We start from the raw sequence: 14,215 nt of genomic DNA, 5'->3' as shown, positions 1-14,215 counted from the left end.
CCAGATTACTTTGTGCTTTTGTTGCTTTTTATGGCTGAATCACTATTTCCCGCCCCGATTTGGATGATACGTTTTTATATTGTTTTCTGTTGCTTTATGATTTTATGTTATATCCAAACCAAGCTGATTCAATTTCAAAAACCAGCTTGACTTGATTATGCTCAGCTTGAATTTGTTTAATTTGAGTTCGAGTAGAATCTAAGTTAAAATATTCAGTTCGTTTGTAAAATCGAATTGAACTCAAGCCAAAAAATGTTTGATTTGAGTTTGACTCAAATTCATAATTCAAAATTTATGGCTTAACTTAGTTCAAGTACATGATTCTGATCAACTCAAATTCATAGTTCGAACTAGTGGTTAGAATTCATGGCTTAGTTTGGCTCGAATTAGTGAAATTGTATATTATTTGGGTAAAACAACATTATTTAATCAATAAGTCACAAACTCAAGTCACAAATTTGAGTCACGAATTCAAACCATCGATTTAAGTCAAACCAAACCATGAATTTGAAGCATTGAGTTTAGTTATAAATTTGAATCGAAATTGAGTCAATCCGAACTAAATCATTTATTATTTGAGTCGAACTTGAGTCACTCTTAATTTTAGCTCACTTGAGCCACACCATTTTTTATTTGAACTAAACTCAAGTCAAAGAATATTCAAGCTTAACCCGGTTCACATGTACCCTATTTATAATGAAACAATTACCACTTTGAAAAGTCTACTTTTTCACTCATATTTTAAATTTGTTATAAAAGAAATTTGTTAAATTTTTTATTAAGTTGATGAAAATACGAAGCTAAATAACAGTTTCCCACGAAAATTTATGTACTCAACATTTTACCCAGCATATTTGGGTGAAGTTTAATATCACTTATACACATTTTCATCATTTTTTACAAATATATTAGTTGTCATGTTTGTGGGTTATGAAAAAGAAACCCATATTACTTAGATACAACAAAAATGTATGTACCCAATTTTAAATACTCTTAATTGAATATATATATATATATATATATATATAATATGATTTAGTGATTTTAAAGATTAGATAACATTTATTTATATAATAACGTATTATATGAGTATCAATATTGACTTGACAACCAATATTTTGTATTTATGTAACTATAGAGTATATGATTTTGAAATTAGAATCAATTGATTCTATAAAATTGAAATCAGAACTTACCTAGAATAGGTTGATTCCAAGTAGGAATTAAAGCCTATTATTCCAATTTCAAATTGATATTTTTTCTCATCTTACATGCATGTGTCTAATGTGACTTATTAGTCATAACTATTATGGACAACGAGTTCAATCTTTAAAATCCACCATCAATGTATAATAAAATTAATTTAGAAAAAAAAAAAAAAAAAGCAGAGTTATTGTTTTTCAAAGTCAACAATTAAGATAGGTGTCAAGAAATGAAAATTCGCTTTCTTTTTTTTTATGGAAATATTCATTAATTATATTTAGTGAATAAAACTGGAACCACTTACCTGAATTTAGATGAATTTTATAGAAAATCTTTGTAAAACACTAACTATTTTGTGATCAACAGCCAGTCTTCTCTTTTGAAAGGTTGAAGAGCCATTTTACATTTTTAAGATTAAAGATAAGGTAATCTTGGTATTATGCTAAACTTTATGATATAAATATTTAATTAATTTTGTATAAGCAAGGTGTTTTGATGGTAAAAATTTCAGTATCTTTTTTTTTTTTTTAAGGAAAATGGAGAAGTTAATGTATCAGCTTTTGGATTTCCCACAATTTGTGATAAAATAATATTTTGACCTTAATAGTTTTCTAAATTTTGTTCGATTATAAACCAAAAAAAATTTAATCGCAAAAGTGTATAGTTATAATTTTTTTTAGAAATAATAAAATTCATATCAAAATAATTCCCTCACACACAACTGAAACACTGAAAATTGAGCACTAAACAGCTTAAGTTTTATCTCCTAAAATATCATTTTGAAACAAAACTAAAACTAACACGTCAAACTTTGGTAAACAAAATCAAAATTTCATCTTATGAAATAATTAATTCAAATAAAAGTGAAATGGTTCTTAAATATTTCTCCTCTAAAATTGGGTGTTAATTTCCTTAAAATAACCATTTTGCAACAAAACTTAAAATGTCACTAATTATTTGGTCCGTAGATTAATTTTTATTGTAGTTTGAAAGAAAAAAGGTCTCTTAGTAAGAGACTATATTCCCCATTCAAAGGGGTGGGTGCAGGCAACTTCTTATCTCCACCCAAGCAGTAACAGACAGAAGCTGATATATATATGACCAAGACGTGTCTCAATATTAAGTGTCATCAGTGTGAACATGGAGACACCTGTATTCTTTTCCTCTCTCTATATATAAACTTTCACTACCATAAGGATTAAAGCCGTGCAAGTTACCTGCGGAAATGATGAAGGTAACTTTTATCTTCTTATGTCCAGTGAATTCTTGCCTATCATATTCTGTAGTTCATGTTTCTCAGCTTAGAGTACTTGATATATATCTTCTCTTGCAGAAAAGGGCATCTAGCTTGAGGAAGAAAGTAGATTCTCTCTATTTGAAGGTATGCACAAATATTTATAAAGGGGGAAAAAAAAAAGACACCATATCTTGAGCTTCTATGTAATTTATGAACGAACCAGAGAGATAATAAGGACAATGCACAATCAATTTATGTTGGTTCATTAGTCAAAATATTATTTCAATATCTAATATTTGCTAATGAATTGGTAATAAAAAAGAATAATATGTTTATATATCTGAATTTTTATTCTTAAGAGAAACTCTATTAAAATTCATATTCCTTGAATAAATTCTAAAGTGATTTTTCAAGGTTAAGTTCAAATAGCTTCTAGACTCAAGAACGCTGCCCTTTGTCCCTCTTGACCACTGATCAGACAGCAGAATCTGTATGCATCATCTTTATAGATGAAGTGGTCACAAATTTCAATAATTTATATGACGAATATGATGTTTTCTTAATTTTCATGTAGGGAGCAGAATATTTCCCAGAAGAGATACTATTACAAAAGGTGAAGGTATGCCTATAAATATACCAAATTTCATTCTTACTTTGTTAGTCAATCAAATGCAAGTGAGTTTGCCGATATTATATCTCTTTCTTCTAGCTGTTGAACTGAAATTTCGAATAGCATATTAGTTTTCGTTGTACTTTTCTTTATCCATTTTTCTTTTCCAACTGATCTATTTCTCATTCACCATTTTCTGTTTTCTTTTTGTAAGAGAAAGAAAACCAAAGCAATCACAAGGCGATTCTTCTGAAGCTAAGGTATACAGCTTTCTCAAAATTCCTTTGAATTTATGCATCCTGACTATAGTCACTGCTAAAGATTCATAGTTAAAATATAAAGAAAGATATCTATCTTGAAGTCGTAACAATATATTCCCTCGTGGAACAGGGTAAGCATTGAATGGGCCATGATATCATCCACGTTAGGTTTGTTAATATTATTCAACAAAACTAAAAGGAAAATAAGAATGGAAACTTTCGCTCTCTTTTTTTTTACAACCTAGATGATGAGATCAATGTCTTATCGTCTACGTGAACGATTTCACAGTCCATTTCAACGTTTATCTTGCGTCACCTTGTGTCCATAGAAAATTTCCAGGATGTCTTTCACTTCAATAAAATAGAAATTATAATCTTGTAAATTATTGAGTGAGAAGTGAGAAGGAAAAAAAATTGTTGATAATTGTAACATATAATTTTAGGAGGTTGATGAACATGATACCAGTAAAAATGATCAGGAAGAAGAGCAACAGGAGCCTTCAAGACTACATCTTACTTGTGGGTTTCATTTGGTTAAAGGGAAATGGGTCATGGAATGGAAGATTACATTGTGGCAGAAACTAGGCAAATGAATGGCCATGAGCTAGGACTATATGCAATTTTCGACGGCCATTTGAGATGCAGTGTTGCAGAATACTTGCAATCTCATCTCTTTTATAAGTGAGGTACGAAAAAGGGTATTGCCTTCAAGAAAATTCTATTTTACTCAAAAGAAATCTGATTGTCTTTGCTTTGCTTAGCCTGATTTTTGGACCTGTCCTAAAAAAGGATTTCAAGAGAGCATACAAAGCCACAGACTATGAGATATTGGATAAAGTAGACGAATCACGAGGCGGGTCAACTGCAGTTACAACAATACTAATTGACAGAGAGAAGCTAATTATGGCGAATGTAGGTGACTCTCGAGCAATTTTAAGTAAAAATTGTGAAGCAAAACCCATAACAGTAGATCATGAACCCCAGAAAGAGAAAGAACTTGTTGAGAGCAGCGGTGGATTTGTGTCTAAAGCGCCCAGTAAACAATGCATACTGTAACAACCAATTCATAACATGACGGTAGAAGACGACTTCCATGAACTAACAAGGGTAATGAAATCAGGGAAGGTTCCACGTGTGGATGGGTAATTGGCAATGACAAGAGCTTTCGGACACAGGAAACTGAAGGATCACATTACTTCAGAGCCGGACGTGAGGATTGAGATGACAGACATGGATATTGTTGAAGAGTGATCCAAAATTACATATTACCGTTGTTTGAACTGGTCTTTAGGATTTTATTTATCATCTGCTAATATTTCTTTAGTTTGTTATGTAGCTGAATGGGGTCCAGGTTATGTGAGATTTTTGTTATTTATGTGTCTAGTATTTCTCCATGTAGTTGAGTCCAAGTTGTTCTTTGAAAGCCTATTTAAAGGCTTTCTCTGAAGTCAATAAATCATCAGAAATACATTTTCACAAATAATTCTATCCTTACAATTATGCTTGTTCTTTTTACTATTATATCAAATTTATTTTGCCCCTTTTGCCAACAAATTTGGTATCAGAGCAGGTTTAGATTCAATTGGAAAACTTAATAGTATTGAGAGAAAGATAGAAACACCATGGCTTCAAATGGAAACTCACTGAGCATTTCACAGCCTACCATTCCCATTTTTAGAGGAGAGAGTTATGAGTTCTGTAGTAGCAAAATGACTCTATTTAAGTCTCAAGACCTTTGAGACTTAGTAGAGAATGGGTTTGCTGATCTAGATGAAGAGAATCTATTTAAGGAGAATAGAAGGAGAGACTTAAAGGCACTGTTCTTCATCCAACAAGGAGTTCACAAGATTGTTTTCTCAAGAATTGTAGCAGTTACCACTTTAAAGCAAGCATGGACAATTTTGCAAACTGAGTTTCAAGGCTCATCGAAGGTAATAGTTGTGAAACTCCAAACTCTTAGACATGAGTTTGAAACTTTAATCATGAAAGGAAATGAATCAATCCAAGATTTTTTTTTCTAAAGTTATTGCAATTATTAGTCAAATGAGGTCATACGGAGACCAAATAATTGATCAAACTATTGTTGCGAAGGTTATGAGGAGTTTAACTCCTTAGTTTGATCATGTTGTAGCTGCAATTGAGGAATCTAAGGATTTGTCCATTTTTTCCTTTGATGAGCTAATGGGTTCTTTGCAAGCTCATGAGGCAAGGCTAAACAGATCACAAGGGAAGAGTGAAGAAAAGGCATTTCAAGTGAAGGTGGAGGAAAACAAAAAGGATATGTCCACTAGTAGAGGACATGGAAGAGGCGACTTTCGTGGTAGAGGACGAGGCAGAGGTCATTTTCAAGGGCAAGAAAGGCGATCCATGGGAGAGCAAAATGGAACAAGAATGTTATCCAATGTTTTAATTGCGAAAAGTTTTGGCCATGTGAAGTTAGCTGTTGGAATCAAGCAAATTATGTGGAAGAAGAAAATCAAGAAAGTAAGTTCTTTATGGCTCATTTTCATACTAACAAAGTTCCAAGTGATGTTTGGCTTGTTGATAGTGGGTGCTCGAATCATATGATTGGCAATAGATCATTGTTTTAAGATCTTAATGAGTCACAGAAGCTACAAGTTAGACTTAGAGATAACAAGTTGATGCAAGTTGAAGGGAAGGGCACAGTTGCAGTGGAGACAAGCTATGGTAAAGTAAAATTACTTGTTGATGTTTTCTTTGTTCCTCACTTTGCACATAGTTTGTTGAGTGTAGGACAATTAATGGCTGATGGATATGCAATTTTGTTTAACAATGGGGAGTGTATTATTAAAGATAAATTCGGGCACCCTATGGTGAATTTACCTATGACTAATAAAAAAATGTTTCCACTCAAAATTTCTAATATGGAAAATCAAGCTCTTGTTGTTAGCAAAAAGATCGAGTCGAAATCATGGCATTTATGATATGGGCATCTTAATATCAAAGGCTTGAAGTTATTGAGTCAAAAAGGTATGGTTCATGACCTACCTCAAATTGGTTCACTTGATTTATGTAAAGGATGTATTTATGGAAAACAAGCAAGAAAATCATTTCCTAGTGGGCAATCATGGAGAGCCTCTAAATGTCTTGAGTTGATACACGCTGATTTGTGTGGACCTATGAAAACTATATCACTTGGTGGGAGTAAGTATTTTTTGCTCTTTATTGATGATTGTAGTCGAATGAGTTGGGTGTATTTTCTAACCAACAAGTCAGAGGCTTTTGAGAATTTCAGAAAATTCAAGGCTTTTGTGGAAAAGCAAAGTGGTGCTTGTATAAAGACGCTACACACAAATCATGGTGGAAAATTTTTATCTATCAAATTCAATCTTTTTTGTAAAGAAAATGGCATTCATAGAGAGATGACTGCATCCCAGAGCAAAATGGTGTAATTGAACGAAAGAATCACACGGTTGTAGAAATGGTTAGAAGATTGCTACAAGTTATAGGACTACTGAATCTTTTTTAGGCCGAAGCAGTAGCAACATCAGTTTACTTGTTGAATGTTTCTCCAACAAAGGTCATCTTAAATCAAACACCATATGAAGTTTGGAGAGGTACAAAGTCATCAGTAAGCCATTTAAGAGTTTTTGGTTGTATTTCTTACATTTTGGTAAACTCTCAAGTGCATTATAAACTTGAAGAGAATTCTAAAAAATGTATTTTTGTTGGTATTGTACTCAATCAAAAGCATATTGGTTATATAACCCTCTTAGTGCAAAATAATTATAAGTAGAAATGTAATTTTCAATGAAAATGCAAGTTGGGATTGGAATAGCGACAATGAAGCTACTTAAGGGTAGATTCCATTTAAAAGTGATATGTCACCTACTAAAGAAGTTGATCCAATTCCTATGAATTCTCCAGCTTCAAACTCTTCTCTTGTAGCTTCAAAAGGCAGTAGCTCATCTTCTTTAGAAGAATCCTTTAATGAAACTCCACCAAAAAAGGTCAGATCCTTATAAGAGATTTATGAGTCTTGTCAATTTGCTCTTTCTATTTCAGATCCTATAACATTTGAAGAAGCAACAACAAAACAATAATGGCAAAATGCAATGAAAGAAAAGTTAATGGCAATTCAAAAGAATGAAACATGAGAGATGGTGGATCTACCTAAAGGCAAGAATGCAACTAGCCTCAATTGGGTGTTCAAAACCAAATACCATACCAATGGAACCTTACAAAAACACAAAGCTTGGTTCGTTGCTAAAGGTTACTTGTAGGAATAAGGTATTAATTATGAAGAAACTTTCTCTCCAGTTGCTAGATTTGAAACTGTGAGAATTATTTTAGCTTTGGCTGCACAATTACATTAGTCTATTTATCAATTCAATGTGAAGTTTACATTTTTAAATGGAGACTTGGAAGAAGATGTTTATTAATCAACCCAAAGGGTTTGTGGTGGAAGGCAAGGAAGGGAAGGTGTACAAGCTGAGGAAGGTACTTTACGGGCTAAAACAAGCTCCACGTGCATGGTATAGCAAGATTTATAGTTACTTTTGTCAAAATGGATTCACAAGAAGTGAAAATGAACCTACGCTTTATGTGAAGATGCAAGGTGGAGATGATTTTATTATAGTCAACCTTTATATTGATGATATTATATATATTGGCTCTTCTGATTTTCTCATATCTGAATTCAAGTCTAATATGATAAAGAAATTTGAGATGTCAGACATGGGATTATAACATTATTTTTTTGGTCTTGAGGTGAAGCAAGGACTTGATGGGATTTCTACCTCACAAAGGAAATATGCAATTGATCTTCTTAAGAGATTTAATTTGTTCAATTGCAAACCAGCTACTACATCAATGAATATGAACGAGAAGCTACAACTTGAAGATGGTACAGAGGAGGCTAATGCAAAAAGTTTCAAAAGCTAGTAGGAGGTTTAATTTATTTAACTCATACTAGGCCAGATATTGCATTTTCTATTGGCATAATTTTCAGGTTTATGCAAAGTCCCATAAAGCATCATTTTGGAGCAGCAAAAAGGATTCTAGGATATATTGTTAGAACTACGAATTATGGTATTTGGTATACACAGGTTTCCAACTTTAGCATGTATGGTTTCACGAATAACGATTAGGCAAGTTCGTTGGATGATAAAAAAGGCACTTTAGCAAATGTCTTCAATCTTGGGTCAGGAGCAATCACATGGAGTTCACGGAAGCAAGATACAACAGCATTGTCTTCTTCAGAAGCAAAGTATGTTACAACAACTTTAGCAGCCTGTCAAGTGGTCTGGCTTAGAAGAATTCTTGCAGATCTTCATCAAAAGTAAGAAGCTGCAATTGACATTTTTTGTGACAACAAGGCAACAATTGTGATGACCAAAAATCCAGCTTTCTATAAGAGAATGAAACATATTGACATTCACTTCCATTTCATTAAAGATTTGGTTACAAAGAATGAAATAATATTGAAGCACTGCAGCACACATGAACAAGTGTCAGATGTACTCACAAAGTCACTTTCAAGGGAGAAGGTTATTTACTTCAAATCACTTCTTAGTGTTCGTAATTTTGAATCAAGGGGGAGTGTTGAAGAGTGATCCAGAATTACATGTTAACGTTGTTTGAACTAGTCTTTAGGATTTTATTTATCATGTACTAGTATTTCTTTAGTTTGTTATGTAGCTGAATGTGGTCCAAATTATGTGAGATTTTTGTTATTTACTAGCCTAGTATTTCTCCATGTAGTTGAGTCCAAGTTGTTCTCTATAAGCCTATTTAAAAGCTTTCTCTGAAGTCAATAAATTATCTGAGATACATTTTCACAAATAACTCTGTTCCTACAATTATCCCTGTTCTCTTTACTGTTATATCAAATTTGTTTTGTCCCCTTTTCCAACAGATACTGGGCTCATGATTTTAGCTAGTGATGGCCTTTGGAAGGTATGTTTTGATTACAATGTTGTCAAATCGTTGACTACAAATAATTGAGCAAAAGAAGATGAAGATGATGTTAAGTTTGATTATGCAAGTGATGTCCAACCAAAAGGTTGCGAATTGCATCAGGAAGTTGGATGATGCTTAAGAAAAATTAGAGAAGTTAATTGAAGAGGCTTTGTCAAGGAGAAGTGTTGATGATATCTCATGTATAGTTGTCATGTTTATATGAACCTTGAAAAGCTATGAAAGATTAGAAATTCATCCCAAAAGCTTCTTCAACCTATGTATACACTTATGAATGACAAAACTTTATAGAGTATTTGGATGTTTTCAGTCTAGTCATCTATTATATAACAACTCCTATAAAATTTTATGCAAGATTGATGTTTTTAGAGTTAGACTAGGTTAAAAGGCAATTTTTAGGTTGACTAGTTTAATCGATAACATTAGTATAAAATTATTAAAATTTTATATATAATAAATATTTATTTATCAGATAATATTTAACAACTCAATGGTATCTATGGCCTATGCCATGATAAATGTAAAACCCAAATTCTCATTTCATTTCTGATAATTTGTTTTACCCATTAGGGAACCATTATCCCTATTGATATCAAATTTATAAAGTGGTTGAATCATTCTGAAACTCAAATCCAGCTGCTTTAGAGTTTAAAACAGTGGTTCAAACAGATAAATCTTAAAAAGTGATTTTTGGATGTTTTTTAAAATATTTATAGATGAAAGTGGCTATAAAATCTTGTGAATAAGAGTAAGATGCCAAACTGTCAAGAACATAGGGAAAATTCTACCAAGGCTAGGCTAACTAAACTCGTCTCTAAAAGATTGTATTGATCAGGCATTGAGATTTTGAGATCTATATCATGTTACAACAAACAAAGTTCCAACAGTAATAGCAATAACACAAATTTTGCAAAGTGAGAGAACATGACAGGCTGTTTTCGAAAAAAAAAAATCAGAAAACAAATACAAACGAAAGGAGCCTAACTTATATTTGCAACTTGCCTGGCTCCAATGTCTTGCAATCTAAGAGTTAACGCTCTCTTGTGGGCTTCCAAGCCTTCCACTTCCGCCATCGTTGCAACATATGGACCAAACTTTTTCAGACCTTCCACTATCAAGGATTGTCATATACCAAAAAGAAGAAGAAAAAATAAAATCAATATCACATCTTTCATACAAATTCTGAAAATCATTATCGTTTCAAGATTTTCCAAGCACAAATTTGAAACACTTTATATTATAGTAACTGAGGCTTCTGTCACGGATCCTCAAAAACGCTGCATGAGTGTAACTGAAAAGCCCAAAAATTGTGGACTTGTTGAAAGAAATTAAAATTGGAGAGGCTAGCCAGAGTGAAAATCTGGAAAGGTAAATATTAGGTGCATGAAATGTATGCTATTGTACCAAACCACTACTCACTTAACCGGTAATCAACTCATAGGAGTTAAAAGTACTAACAAAACAGTAAAAATAAATTCATTCAGGATTGGAATGAAGAAAGCGAAGAAAGAAATAAGAGGGATAACCTCCAGCATATCACGAGCAAACACGGTGTAACTGTGGCTAAGGGATTTTGAAGCAAACTCTTCTCTTGGAAGGTTTCCACACTGCTTACTGATTTCTGCTTCAACAGCTTTTAGATCAACTCCATCCCCAGCAATGACAAGAACGACTTGACTGTCTGGCCATGCTCAGCCTAATCGCAATTTCAAGGCATTAAATTTGATTAAGCTGAAAATTAGTATGAATCGTACCAAATTCATTCATTCACATAATAGAAATGGATTTTCTGTTTAAAGATATCAATATGTAAACAAGCATGTAATATACTGAGTTCAAATAATGGCAAATGATTGTTTAAGATTGGCATCCGATGCAAGATACAGTTTAACAGGAAACTTATCCGATGATTCAGGCAATCTGTTACTTAATAATTGAAAAAAATCTTAACTGTGGATTATTGAAGTGGTTCATTTCTGCTCATATTGACACATAAGATCTAAGATCGAATATATACTTGGTAAATGTCCAAACAATGGACAGTTCATCCAATTATAATTTCATATAACTCATAAATAATATCATGTTAACAATTAAGACAATCATAGAAGCAAAACCATAGTCACAGAGTAAAGTTCAACCTCTCAATATACAACAGGTACATCTAAAATGACAAAAAGCAGTTTTTGTCACACCCCACCCAAAAGGTTGTGTGCAGCTTCCTATGTAAAGTACGAAAACCAACTTCAAAAAAATATAATTCTTTACGTTGGGTGTTACAATTTGCAGTAAAGTATTTTGAACAAGATAACACTCAAATTCAGATTACTCTATTAAGCAACTGACAAAAGAATACTTAATTATCAGAATTAAATTCCACCAAGAAATAAGTTCAGAAAATTCATACCTTCGGGCAACATTCTGTGCCTCAAGCCCGTCCGAATATTAACTAAAATGTGAAACAGTGAATGGGCGCGGCGGCCTACCTTCCAACCAAGCCCATGAAGCTGCTGAATATATTCGATTTTGGAGTCTAAATGAATACAAGTAAACAAAAACAAGATGAAGACAGGGGGATTCTATTTATTTATCTTAGCCTAATTAAAAGGAAAGGCACATACAGAAAGAATTAGCCTCCAATCTCATAAAAAGGTCAATTACATTTATAGTAGCATCTTCACATGGCTTTAGCTATCAACTTAGTTATTGCCCAAGTTTCGAAATTGATTGATAACAAACATGCTATCTCTTAACATTACTCAACTGCTTTCTTATTCAATTAGGAAAGTCATGGATAATTATTTTTCCTTTGTAAAAAAGAAAACAAAAAAAAGTCAAAAAGCGAGATTGACTAGGTGGAAACTGGGCAGGGCTCGTGTGTGTACGGTTTGTAAAGAGGGAGAAAATTCTGCTTTTGCTGCTTTTTATGGATAAATCATTATTTCCCACTCCTATTTTAATAATACGATTTTATATTGCTTTCTATAGCTTTGTAATGGTGAAGGTGGTTTCAAATTGAGTTAGACTGACCTCATTCAGTTTCAAAAGCTAATTTGATTGGATTAAATTTAGTTTAAATTTATTTAATTTGAATTCAAACTAAATTTAAGTTAAAAAATTCAGTTTGTTTTGTGAAATCGAATTGAAGTCACACTAAAAGATGTTTAATTTAAGTTTGACTCAGATTTATAATTCGAATTTATAATTTAACTCAATTCAAGTTCTTGGTTCAAATCAGCTCAAATTCATAGTTTGAACTGATGGTTCAAATTCATGATTAAGTTTGGTTCGAATCGATATTTTTTATATTATTTAAGTAAAAGACATCATTTTATTAATGAATCATGAATTTAAACCACAATTTTGATTTATGAATTTGAACCATCAATTTAAGCCAAACCGAATCATGAATTTGAAGCATTGAATTGAGCTATAAATTCGAATTGAATTTGAGTCAAATCAAACTAAATCATTTTTTATTTAAATCAAACTTAAGCCACTCTTAACTTTGGCTCAATAAACTTGAACTTAACTATTTTTCATTTGAACTAAACTCAAGTCAAAAGATGTTGAAACTCAACCAAATTCATATCCACCCATGTTTATAATGAAATCTTTACCACTTCAAAAAAATCTATTTTTTCACTCATATTTAAAATTTGTTATAAAAAAATTTGTTAAATTTTGTATAAAGTTGATGAAAATATGAAGCTAAATAATAGTTTCCCACGAAAATTTAAGTACTTAACATTTTACCCAGCATGTTCGGGTGGAGTTCAAAATCATCCAAACACATTTTCAGCATTTTTCCAACCAAACTTGAGTTACTTTTAATTTTGACTCAACGAAATTATATATACTCAATTTTGAATACTCTTAATTAAATATAAATATAATATAATTTGATGATTTTAAAATAAGGTTAAAGTAACATTCGTTCATATGATAACATATTATTTAAATATCTAATAAGTATCTAAAATTAAATACATATAACTTTACTCTATATAATAAATTATGAACTTATATGATAAATATAGACCTAATGACCACTATTTTGGATTTATGTAACCAGAGAGCATATGATTTTGAAATCAGAATCAATTAATTCCATAAAATTGAACCAGAACCTCCCTAAGATGGGTCAATTTTAGGTAAAAAATCGGAACCTAGGATTCCAATTTCAATCTGATTTTTTTTTTCACCTTACATGCATTTGTCCAATGTGACTTATTAGTCTCAACTATTATTTATGGATAACAAGTTCAATCTTTAAAATCCACCATCAATATATAATAAAAATTAGCTTGGAGTTATTGTTTTTCAAAGTCAATAATTAAGATAGAGGGTCAAGAAATGGAATTTCCCTTTCTTTTATTATGGAAATATTCATTAATTATATTTAGTTAACCAATCAGTTTCAAACAAGCTTGCTATATTGTCACCAATTTCATGTGTAAATTAATTGAATATGATTTACAAATAATATATAATATTTAATTTTCTCATCAAAATTATAATATATGGTCATAAATATGTCTCTATATTTTTTGAAGTTCAAACAAGGAGATAGTATCCCTGCACTGCACATAATCTTTTAAGATTCAAGAAGCATGTTTGACCCATGTTGTTAAAATTTTAATTTATTCATGAAGATCCCATGTTTTTTTTTTTAATTAAATGATAAAATCATGATAGTTTATGTTTAAGAATATGAAAGATTTTCTAAGTGCTGCCAATATTCTTCTATCATTAGGTTTAGAAGTAAACTATTTCAACTGGATTATGAATTTGAACCATTGATTTAAATTATAAATTTAAATCGAACTCAAATTGAACCGAACAACTAAGCTTTTATTTGAGTTAAACTTGAGTCACCCATAATTTTGATTTGATGAATTTGCGCAAAATTGTATAGTATTATATAAACCCGGTTTTGTTAGATTAAACCATTTTTTTTCAGTT

At 31.6% G+C, this 14,215-nt stretch overlaps 1 long non-coding RNA gene and 1 pseudogene across 1 annotated transcript; one reads left to right on the top strand and one right to left on the bottom strand.

Moving 5' to 3' along the window:
- The first annotated feature begins 2,428 nt into the window (after nt 1–2,428).
- Nucleotides 2,429–4,561, top strand: LOC123226765 (annotated as a pseudogene).
- A 5,488-nt stretch (nt 4,562–10,049) lies between these two features.
- LOC123227134 lies at nt 10,050–11,852 on the bottom strand. The gene is made up of 3 exons (XR_006504446.1): nt 11,658–11,852; nt 10,777–10,946; nt 10,050–10,361 (listed from the first exon to the last, which is right to left on the bottom strand). It is a non-coding gene; the product is annotated as an uncharacterized LOC123227134 (long non-coding RNA).
- Between the last annotated feature and the right edge of the window lie 2,363 nt (nt 11,853–14,215).

Source organism: Mangifera indica, chromosome 10 (genome assembly GCF_011075055.1).
Source record: "Mangifera indica cultivar Alphonso chromosome 10, CATAS_Mindica_2.1, whole genome shotgun sequence".
Taxonomy (NCBI): domain Eukaryota; kingdom Viridiplantae; phylum Streptophyta; class Magnoliopsida; order Sapindales; family Anacardiaceae; genus Mangifera; species Mangifera indica.
Note: the sequence above shows the minus strand (reverse complement) of the source record. Positions and strands in the feature narration are given on the sequence as shown.